General features: G+C 49.6%; 1 protein-coding gene and 1 long non-coding RNA gene across 2 annotated transcripts in view; one reads left to right on the forward strand and one right to left on the reverse strand.

The window, feature by feature from the left end:
• Positions 1–12,020, reverse strand: part of MAPKAP1 (MAPK associated protein 1) — an 826,525-nt gene that overhangs the window by 577,054 nt on the left and 237,451 nt on the right. The window lies entirely within an intron of this gene.
• Positions 3,047–12,020, forward strand: part of LOC146868803 (uncharacterized) — a 102,704-nt gene continuing 93,730 nt past the window's right edge. The window contains exon 1 of the long non-coding RNA XR_014966427.1: positions 3,047–3,158. This is a non-coding gene — a long non-coding RNA (uncharacterized LOC146868803). The remainder of the gene's footprint in view (positions 3,159–12,020) is intronic.

Here is a 12,020-nt window from a genome sequence, read left to right on the forward strand (position 1 = left end):
GGTTTCTGCGCCACTTCGGAGTGCGCGAGGCTCTGAGGACAGTGTGGGGCAGCAGGGGCAGGAATTGCCCAGTTTAATCTCGAAGCTTGGCAAATAACAAACACACACCAATTTGTGCATGCATTAGAAATGCCACTTTCGGAGCAGTGCAAGATATGAAGTGATAGGTTTATTCGAGTATAGGAGACGAAAAATAGAGACATTTGTTCGGGTACGTGTACAGTGCGCTGGAAGATGAGCGCCTAATCACAGAACGGTTACTGCACCTCTGTGCGTTCGTGTTCTTTTCTTCTTTTTCGCCCTCAGAAATGTGCTCGCGGCGCGGCACACAGAAAGACTCGGCAATCCCGGCGAAAAGAAGGAAGTGTAATGATGGGCCCTAGGCCCACATGCTAGGTGAAGGAGGACACAGGACACATAGTTGGGGATAGTGGGAATGGCCTCGAGCACGTGCGCTCGGCCCCTTTTATTGACAGCGTCACCTGACACAGTGACGTCTGTGGTGGGTGGGTGTACAGTGTAATACAGCAGGTCGGAGCACTAGAACGTGTCCATGCTTGGACACTACATCCCTCCCAATTTTTAATAACAAAACCCAACGTCAAAGTTCAACCTGGGGGAGAAAGAAAGATATACACAGTTGTAATACAGTGACCAAACTTCTGCAGAATCGCTCACGCTTCAGCTGCTTGGAGTCGCAGAAGATGTTCTTCCTGTCGCGGACGATGCTCTTCCTGTCGCAGACGATCACCAGTTCACTGTGGCACCAGTCATGGGTGCTCGATGGATCTAGTCTGTTTGACGGCTCTGCCTTGAAGTTGTTCTCACAGTCTTTCCTTCGCTTTTACTTTCTTGGCGACAAACGCAGTTGAGTTCTTGTGGTTTTTTACCGCTAGATGTTGCCGTTCGTCTTTTCGTCCAGTCCTTTTCTTTATCTGTGGCGTGTGTTCTGTTTTGCAAAACGGATTGGTTGCAAGACACCCCTCTCACCAGGATGCCTCTCTCGCAGGTGTTCCCCTGCCACGGGATATCCCTGAGGCCCTCCGACTCGTCCTGAGCTGGGTGTACTGTGTCGTGTTACTCGCACGCCGATCCGTGTGGGTGCAGAGGAGACGACAAGTCTCACCTCGGGTTCTGCAGTCGTGCCTGGAGGGTAGCTGTTGGCTCCTATCTTCGCACACAATGTCTTCATCCTCCTGGGACCTTTGCTGGAGGGCGGCTGATGACCATCTCTCGTCGCGGGGACGCTCTCTCACTGGCATCCCTGAGGCCTCTGCCCCTGGGTCACCACGGCTGGCGTTGTCCAGTGTCCGTGTGACCCCAAAGGTGGGTGTTTCGAATGGTCCGGCCTGCTCACCTCTGCAGATCCCAGGTGCGCTGAAAGCATCATCAAACAGATGGTCTTTCTCCGTGCCACGGGTGTTCTTCAGGACTTGCGCACCGTGTTCTGACGCTTGTCACCTTCCTTGTCTTTGAGGTGCGAGTAGACTTGCCACACTCTTCTCTCTTTCCTCTATTTCTTTCTCCGTGCGGATGTCATGTCACTCTGACTTCTTCTTTTGTTGCAGTGGCAACCGTGCCACTCAGATCTCTTCCTTTCCCCTTTCTTTTGGTGGCAAACGTGCCACTCCGATATCTACATCCTTCTTTTCTTGTAGTGGCAAACGTGCCACTCAGACATCTTCTTTTCTTGTAGTGGCAAACGTGCCACTGCGATGTCTTCTTTCTTCTTAGTGGCGGACGTGCCACCCTGGTCTCTTCATCTCTTCGCTTCACGACCTACTCTGGACCGTTTCTGTTCTCCTCTTGTCTGGCCAGGCTTCTCCATGCAGCGCGCGCACTCTGCACGTGTTCCCCCTGGTCTTGTCCTCGTCCGAGAACACTCTCTTCATCTTCCTCAGCATTCCGAGTTAGGGTCGTGACCTTCTCTTCATCTTCACCTTGTCACCAGTTACGTCGGTTGAAGTTCGTGGGGCCATGCTCATGGTCCGCTTCGGTCTTCTCCCTTTCACCAGTTGCTTTGGTTCTTCTTGAGCTTCTTTGGACCACTTGACGGTCCGCGCTGCCGATCACTGGCAGGATATCTTCGGTCTTGCGTCAGACCTCTTTGTGTGTGCTTCTTTGGTGCGACCATGTGGCAGGTCGGCTGGGCCTTTGTGGTGCGACCGTTCGGCTGGTCGGCTTGACCTTTGTGGGGCGACCGTTTGGCAGGTCGGCTTGGCCTTTGTGGTGCGACCATTTGGCTGGTCGGCTTGACCTTTGTGGTGCGACCGTTTGGCAGGTCGGCTGGGCCTTTGTGGTGCGACCATTTTTGGCTGGTCGGCTTCACGAGGTGCGTCACGTCGTGTGACTACCTGTGTCCGCTGCCTTGTCAGGCGCTGGTGCGTGCTACTCTTCGTACCGTCGTGGTACCTCTTCAGTGTAGCGTTGCTCCTAGTATCAGGATCACTTGATGTGGTGGCTTCTTGGCGCCACTGGGTGTTGCTCTGCATCCTTGGCCGCCAGTGTTGGATACTTTGCTGCGCCCATCCTCTTCAGTGGGTTCCTCTCGTGTAGGCGCTGCAGTGTACTGTCCGCGTCCGGGGTACAACTGCGCTGAGTCCGTTTGTTCTCTTGAGGGTTCGCTCCACTTGATGCGGCGACAGCGCAGTCCTCGCTGGGGTGGATGTGGCTCGACACCGTTCTTCTTTCTTCCTCCTTGTTGCTGCGGGATGACGCTGCATCCCTGTGGCACACCGTCTCTTCTTCCTGTGCTTCTGTCGCGTTCCTGCGCTTCTGGCACATTCCTGTGCGCCTCCGTCGCATTCCCGTGCGCTCACCTTCGCGCATCCGTCAGACCTTGCGGTACGTGCCTTGCTGCCTCTTCTGCCTTGCGCTGCGAGCCGTCGGTCTCCTGTGGCTGCTGGACTTCCTTGGCTTGCTGTAGGCTTGTTGACTTTCCTCTTGCTGCAGTACTGCCGGTGGCCACTGGGTGGCAGTGTTGCTTTTCCTTGGCTTCAGCAGCAACCATTCTGTACTGCCAGAACTCTATGCCTTGTTTTCCTTTCCACTCCTCCAGGCTTCACTCGTGCTTAGGAGAGCTGGAGGGGAGCTGGAGCCAGGCAGACCAGTGGAGTCCAGATGGGGCTGGAGCTGTGGAGTCCAGGACGTGGCAGCAGGTGAGTCTCTTTGTCTACTTTTATTTATTTGTATGCTTAAGTTTATTGAGAGGCATGGGGGGCTCAGGCATGGCCAGTAAGCTGCACAGAGGGCAACACAGCACTGCTCCGCTGTCACGCTGGGTTTTCCTTCCTCTTCGGAACTCCTAGGGGCATGGTGACAGGTAGTGCCATCGCGCACTCAGTTTGAGGTTAACTTTCGGCGGCGCTGGCCGCATGCTACTTGTGGGAGCACTGCTGGGGGTCCCGCACACTGCTATGGCCGGCGGCGGCCATTCTTTACTTCTTGACATCGCCCTCCCTGCTCGCGGCAGTTTCTTGCGGCAGGGGGGGGGTGGGGTGTGTCGGCACACTTGTGGTCATGCGGGGTAGGCACCCGCTGGTAGTGCCTTTATATCCTTTTGTTGTGTGCGTCGCGGGCCAGACAGGTCTCGCGCTCCTTCGCGGGTGGGCTCCGCTTTACCCTCAGTTCGTTCCTCCCCCGCAGCAGGTCGCGTCGCTTCCCCGACCGCGCGGGGGGGCTGCTGGTGCCGCTTCTTGTTGTCCGTCGCGGGTGGGCTCCGCTTGATACTTCTGCTCGTCCCGCCCCCGCAGCAGGTCTCATATCGTCACGGACCGCGCGGGGGGGGGCCGCTGGTGGCGCTTTGCTATCGCGGCGGGGTAGGCTCCCGTCCGCTTCAATTGGTCCGGCGCTCCAGGGCTCACCTTATGCCCGGCAGGGCTTTTCACGCGGGTGGGCTCCGCTTTTACTTGCAGTTGGCGGGCCTCCTTCTTTCCGCGGGTGGGCACCGCGTGTTACTCGCCACTTGCCGGGTCGCAGCCGATGCGGGTGGGCACCGCTCGGCTTGCTGTCCTTCAGGGCACCTCCGGGCACAGCGGCAGGGTCGACGGGGTCGGGGACCTCGTCCTGCAGAATCACGGCGTCGCGGCCGATGCGGGTGGGCTCCGCTCGGCCGGTGCTTTACTCCGGGGCGCTTCTGGGCACAGCGGCAGGTCGGGGTGGGCACCCGACTGCCACGCTTCCGCCCTGGGGCACAGCGTCGGCCTCCCGGTCTTCGTGGCGGTGCGGGGTGGGCTCCCGGTCACCGCTCGTGGCTAGGGCTCTGTGCACGCCCGGCGGGCGATTAGGCGTCATCCGCGCCTGCAGGGGTTTTACGCTCGGTACTTCTCTCCCCCTTCACGCAGAACGAAGGCTGCACACGCGGGGCATAGTACCATCCTCGTCGCCAATGTAATGATGGGCCCTAGGCCCACATGCTAGGTGAAGGAGGACACAGGACACATAGTTGGGGATAGTGGGAATGGCCTCGAGCACGTGCGCTCGGCCCCTTTTATTGACAGCGTCACCTGACACAGTGACGTCTGTGGTGGGTGGGTGTACAGTGTAATACAGCAGGTCGGAGCACTAGAACGTGTCCATGCTTGGACACTACAGGAAGTATGCAGTTTTGTGCAACTCTGCTGCACTACGTTTTACAGCGAGGCGAATAATGTACCGCACAAGCTTCGTCGCCGCATAACTCACCACATAATGAACCGCGCCCATAATTAAGCCCAGACCGAGCATTCTTCAGTGCCTTAAAAAGATGCCATGGGGCATTGTTTGAGAGCAGATACTTTCGAAAAGATAAACTCCTTTAAAAATAGAACACTGGAAGAGGACTGTAGGGGCTCGGAGCAGCACCACCCTGGAGCTCTGGCCGCAGCCAGACCCAGCTGGGGGGGGAGAGATTTGTAATACATCACCATGTCCCTTTTTAATGTGCCACATTCTATTAACCACATGGCAAAGGCGCATGGTCTTTTAAAATATGGGCAGGCTTTATAGGCTTTGTGCTGGTGATTAATTAAATAAATAGCCAGCGTTTCACAAATCATGCCGCTAATTAGTGGAAAGCAGACACTTTGCAATCACTGGAATTATTGCCATCTGAAGCGCGCAGAAGGGCGGCAGCGTTAGAACAAGGAGTCCGCGCGCTTCGGCGCACGCGGGCACTGCGCGTGCAGCCAGCGCAGCCCCATGGCACCGTACCGTGTCACTCCCAGGCACAGCTCTCAGAGCGGCGTCCAGCTGCCCCTTTTAATAACTCTCCTGCAACCAGGAATAACAAAGGGCACGGGAAGCGGCAGGCACTTTGGCACGATGTCACTGCGAGTGCAACCACCGCAGCTGGCACCGCACCGAGCCACTACCGGGCACTGCGTTCCAGTGCGGTGTCCAGCTGCCCCTTTTAATAACTCTCCTTCAACCAGGAATAACAAAGGGCACGGGAAGCGGCAGGCTCTGTGGCACGATGTCACTGTCATCCTGGATTCCCCTGGGTGTCTAGTTTAAAAAAATGTATAGGTTTTTTAGGTTTCCCTAGGTGCCGTCAGAGCTAGGGTTTAAAATCTGCAGCTAGGCACTTAGCAAAAAAAGGCTCAGTTTCCACTGTGAAAATGTGATGTGTCCACGTTGCGTTTTGGGCCGTTTCGTGTCGCGGGCACTAGACCTACCCACACAAGTGAGGTACCATTTTTCTCGGACGACTTTGGGGAACGCGGGGTGCGTGGAATTTTGTGGATGCACGCAGAATCCAGAACTTTCCACCACAGAAATGTGAGGAAAAAGTGTTTATTGGGACAGATTTTGAGGTTTGCAAGGGATTCTGGGTAACAGAACCTGGTGAGAGCCAGTCAAGTCACCCCATCCTGGATTCCCCAGGGTATCTAGTTTAAAAAAATGTATAGGTTTGCTGGTTTGCTAGGCTTCCCTAGGTGCCGGCAGAGCTAGGGTTAAAATCTACAGCTAGGCACTTTGCAAAAAAAGGGGTTAGTTTTCACTGTAAAAATAAAGTGTGCCCACGTTGCGTTTTGGACCGTTTCCTGTCGCAGGCACTAGGCCTACCCACACAAGTGAGGTACCATTTTTATCAGGAGACTTAGGGTAACACAGAATTGTAGAGCAACTGTTATCACCTATTGACTTTCGAAGCATTTCTGCCTTCCAAATGAAAGAATGTGTAAAAAAGAAGTCATTTTGAAAAATGAACTATAAGTCTCATGCTAGTATGGGTTCTCACAATTTCGGAAATGTTCAAATATCTACTGTTTCTAAACTCTATATTTTGTTCCAATTTCAGAAATATATAGGTGTCTTTCATACCGATTTTTCCATGTATATATTTTCCCAAATTAATTGCTATATACCCGGAACATAATGAAAAACCATTGCAAGACGCTGCTCAGGTATTTTCTCTGAGTTCGTCGGGTTCTTGGTGAACCTACAAGTCCTATATATCCCCACAACCAGAAAGGTCTAGCAGATGTAACGGTATATTGCTTTCAAACAGCTGCCACAATTAGAAGAAGTTACAGGTGAAAACGTTGGGACAAATGGCTGTTTTTTTCCAACTAATTTTCAATTTTTCCTATATTTAACTGTTAGTTTCTATAAAGAAACCTTGAAGGATCTACACAAATGAGCCCTTGCTGAATTCAGAATTTTGTCTACTTTTCTAAAATGTATAGCTTTCCAGGATCCATTATTGCTTTCATACCCATTTCTACCATTAACTGGAAGGAGGTTGAAAGCACAAAAAATAGCAAAAATAGGCTATGTCCCAGAAAAATGCCAAACCCTTTGTAAAACATTTTGGTTTTCTGACAAAAGTCTGCTTGTCCCTGAAAGCTGGGAAGATGGCGATTTCAGCACCACAATCCCTTTTTTGATACCATTTGCATGGAAAAGACCAGACACTTTCATCTGTAGCACTTTTTCCCAATTTTTCCACCAAAAAAAGAACATTTAGCTGTATTTTGGCTAATTTCTGGGTGCCCTTCAGGGGAATCCACAAACTCTGGGTACCTTTAGAATCCCCATGATGTTGGGGTAAAAAGGATGCAAATTTGGCTCTGATACCTTATGTGCTCAAAAAGTTACAGGGGCCTAAGTGCGAACTACCCCAAATAGCCCAAAAAAGGCTTAGAACAAGAGGGGGGGGGGGCATAGCGGCGAAGGGGTTAAGAGAGGATCTTATTGCAAAGACCAGGCACATTTGTCAATAGAGGATATCATCGCCAAGTCCAGGCACATTCTTTAAGAGAGGATATATCGCCAAGACCAGGCATATTTGGCAATAGAGGATATAACCTTTCAGAGATTGGGATCTCGGGCTCGGTCTGGCATTGGGTTAAATATTTCTTGGAGGACCGCTCACAGCAGATTTGGCTTCCTCCCTGTGCTTCTGAACCTCAGCAGGTAGCTACAGGTGTCCCCCAGGGGTCATCCCTTAGTCCCCTTTTATTTAACATCTATGTGACTCCGCTGATTTATTTGGCGAAGTCCCTAGGGGCTAAGGTGATGGCTTATGCGGATGATACCCACCTCCTGTTCTCTTGGAATAAGGCGGAAGATTCAGTCCTTCTAGCACAACATTGTCTTCTCACAGTCTTTGGCTGGCTTGCTCAGGCACAGCTTAAATGTAATGAGGAGAAATCAGAGGTTCTCTTGTTCGGGGTGTTTCCTGATAACTTCCGGGAGAGGCTTTGGCCCCCTGGCTTTCCCATGCCTAAGGCTATGGGTACGGCTGCTAAAAATCTGGGGGTCTGGTTCAATGAGAATCTGTCCTTCTCCACTCAGGTTAAATATCTGGCGGGGTCTTGTTTTGGCATATTAAAGGCTTTGAGGACGTTTTTGCCTTTTCTTCCCAGACATGCCAAAGAAACGGTGGTTCGGGCTCTGATTCTGTCTCGCTTGGTCTATGCAAATGCACTTTATGTCGGCATCCCTGGCTTCCTTCTGAACAAATTACAGATTGTTCAGAATGCGGCTGCCAGACTTCTGCTGGGTTTATCTTGCAGGTGTAGTATGCACGTTCATTTGCGCTCCTTGCATTGGCTTCCAGTGGAGGCACAAATTAAATTCAAAACCCTGGTGATTGCTCACAGGGCCTTATACGGGCTGGGTCCTGTTTACCTCCAGAAGAGGTTTGTTTTTTATGAACCAGAGAGAGAGTTGAGGTCTTCCTCTCTGTTCCTGATGCTGACCCCGAGATTCAAACGCCAGAGGCTGGGTGGGAGTTCCTTTGTGCGTAAAGCTGCTCTGGCATGGAATGCCTTACCCCGGACTCTACGCAGTATTCCTGATCCTTTGATCTTTAAAAGAAAGCTTAAAACCTTCTTATTCTGAATAGTTCTTTAGTTAGTGGTTCCTTTTCTTGGAGTATGCGCCGGGACACTCTGCTGAGTATCTGTGCGCGATACAAATGAATTTACATAACATAACCGCCAAAACCAGGCACATTCGTTAAGAGAGGATATCATCGCCAAGATCAGGCACATTTGGCAAGAGAGGATATCATCGCCAAGATCAGGCACATTTGGCAAGAGAGGATATCATCGGCAAGACAAGGCACATTTGGCAAGAGAGGATATCATCGCCAAGATCAGGCACATTTGGCAAGAGAGGATATCATCGGCAAAACAAGGCACATTTGGCAAGAGAGGACATCATCGCCAAGACAAGGCACATTTGGCAAGAGAGGACATCATCGCCAAGACAAGGCACATTTGGCAAGAGAGGACATCATCGCCAAGACAAGGCACATTCTTTAAGAGAGGATATCGTTGTCAACACCAGGCACATTCATTAAGAGAGGCTATTATTGCAAAGACCAGGCACATTCGTTAAGAGAGGCTATTACTGCAAAGACCAGGCACATTTGTTAAGAGAGGATATTATTGCAAATACCAGGCACATTCTTTAAGAGAGGACATTATTGCAAAGATCAGGCAAATGTGTCAAGAGGATATTATCGTCAAGACCAGGCACAGTTGGCAAGAGAGGATATTAATGCAAAGACCAGGCACATTCGTTAAGAAAGGGTATTATTGCAAAGATCAGGCACATTCATTAAGACAGGATATTATTGCAAAGACCAGGCACATTCGTTAAGAGAGGATATTATTGCAAATACCAGGCACATTCGTTAAGAGAGGACAATATTGCAAAGACCAGGCAAATGTGTCAAGAGGATATTATCGTCAAGACCAGGCACAGTTGGCAAGAGAGGATATTATTGCAAAGACCAGGAACATTCGTTAAGAGAGGATATCATCGGAAAGATCAGACTCATTTGTCAAGAGATGATATTATCTCCAAGACCAGGCACATTCGTGAAGAGAGGATATTATCGCCAAGACCAGGCACATTTGGTAAGACAGGAGATCATTGCCATGATTGGGCACATTTGACAAGAGAGGATATTATCTCCAAGACCAGGCACATTTGGCAAGAGACAATTATTATCTCCAAGACCAGGCACATTCGTTATGAGAGGATACCATCGTCAAAACCAGGCACATTTGTCAAAAGACACTATTATCTCCAAGATCAGGTACATTCGTTAAGAGAGGATAACATCGTCAAGACCAGGCACATTTGTCAAGAGACGATATTATCTTCAAGACCAGGCACATTCGTTAAGAGAGGACATCAGTGTCAAGACCAGGCACATTTATTAAGAGAGGATATAATCGTCAAGATCAGGCACATTTGACATGAGTCTATATTATCACCAAGACCAGGCATGTTCGTTAAGAGAGGATATCATCGTCAAGTCCACGCACATTTGGGAAGACAGGATATCATCGCCATGATCAGGCGCATTTGGCAAGAGAGGATATTATCTCCAAGACCAGGCACATTTGGTAAGAGCTGATATTATCAAGACAGGCACGTTCATTTAGAGAGGATATCATTGTCAAGACCAGGCACATTTGGCAAGAGAAAAGATTATCTCCAAGACCAGGCACATTTGTTAAGAGAGGATATTATCTCCAAGACTAGGCACATTTGGTAAAAGTACATTATCACTAAGACCATATGCGTTTGGCATGAGAGAATATCATTGCTCAAACTGGGCCCACTTTGTTGCATATGTATCATGGCAACGGAGAACATATGAAGAATGGGCATTATCGCCAGGAGTGGGGGAACTTTGTTGCATGGGTACATTGAAGAAGACTCATCATAAAGACCGGGCACGTTTGCCAAGGGAGGACATTACTGGCAAGACTAACCACTGCCTATGTACCATGGCACTAGTAAGCATGGTCGCCAAGACCAGCACACTAGATCAATGATCGGCATCATCTGAACTTTCAATTTAACTGCAGAGGCTTTGGTCTTGAAGGACGTTATGTCAAAATGTTTTTCAGCATATTTTAGAATGCTATTGCACTAGGCATCAAGGGCCATATGTAGGAAGCCCAATACCGGTCGGTAACGGCTTATTTTCGGTAAAAATCCCGTTACCGACCGGTATTCAGGCTTTTGGTATGTAGGGGGCACATTTCAGGATTCGGTAACCGATTCGGTAATTTTATCGATTCGGTAAATACCGAATCCTGAAATGAGATGTAGGGGGAGTGTGTGGGTGTTGTGGGGATTCGTTATTTACCACCAACTTGGTGGTAAATGACGAATGGCTTTGAAAAAGCATTTTTTTGCACTTAGAAGTGTGCAATGTGGCAGACATACATGCCCTTAGGGCATGTATGTGTGCCACATGTGCACACATGCAGGAATCAGGGGTGCAACATGGTGTCACTGTGACACCCTGCCACCCTTGATTGTGCTCCCCCCATTACCGAATCGGTATTTACCGATTCGGTAATGGTAACTGGCTTCCCATTGAATCCTATGGGCCTCCTGGCCCATAGGAATCAATGGGAAGCCAGTTACCATTACCGAATCGGTAAATACCGATTCTAAAATACCGACCCATTCCGAATCGGTAAATATTACCGATGGATTACCTACATAGCATTTACCACTTCATAAATACCGAATCGGTAAAATTCGGTATTTATGAAGTGGTAAATGTTAGGCCACCTACATATGGCCCCAAGTGCCTTAAAAAAGAAAATATATCACAAGCGTTTAGCAAGCGTCATATAAATTTACCTGCAGGTGACTAAAATAGGTGTGGCTAATACATTTACGGATTCGAGTGGCTGCGAGGCTTCAGAAAGTTTGCTACAGATGTCAAGGGCTTCAAAGTCTAACATTTTAGGAGCCAATCCAAATGCTGAGAAGCCACCAGGTGGAAATCAAAAACAGAATAAATCTGCCTGCACTTTTGTTGCATTAACTTGCCGTCTGCTGTACTAAATGTTCTATACTGTAGTTAAGTGAGCAACCAACTGCCCCTTCCACTTCCCACATACCATGGATAATATTCGCCAGCAGTCTCTATCCCTTCACATCCACTTTCTTGCCCTATCCACGGTCTTCCCATCCACTCATATCTGTAGGTTGTCTTACCCCTGCATCCATGCTTCAAACGTCTCCACTCTTAGATTCCATCCCGGAATTTGTAAAAAGAGAAAGAAAAAAAAATAGATCCTTTAACAGTCAGTACCCTTCAGAATTAGGAGGTATGTCTTCATGTCTGCCCTGTGCTGCTCAAAGGACTCAAGGAAGATGTCTAAGAGAACAGGTGTGTGAGGCAATGTGGCATCAGATCACGGATTGATGCTCTAGCCTTTAAGAGACAGAGCAAACAAAACGTTTAGCAGAATATCCCAGACACCCATCAAGTACACAATGTTGATAAAGAAAAACATCAACCCTAAAGGAAGCATTAGCATAGCTAAAAACATATTAGCCAAAACTTCAAATACAGGTCCAACTAAGACCGAAAGGGCAACGTAAGAAGTAACATCCCACACAGACTATCCTAGTGCTGCACACGGACTACGACACAGACCTAAGAGCAAGCTGCCCATCCATCCATGGTCTTGCCCATGTAGTCCAGGGGAAAACACATGAGTGTGTGTGTGTGTGTGTGTATGTATATCTGTGTGTGTAAGCATGTA

Source organism: Triturus cristatus, chromosome 1_2 (assembly GCF_964204655.1).
Source record: "Triturus cristatus chromosome 1_2, aTriCri1.1, whole genome shotgun sequence".
Classification (NCBI taxonomy): Eukaryota; Metazoa; Chordata; class Amphibia; order Caudata; family Salamandridae; genus Triturus; species Triturus cristatus.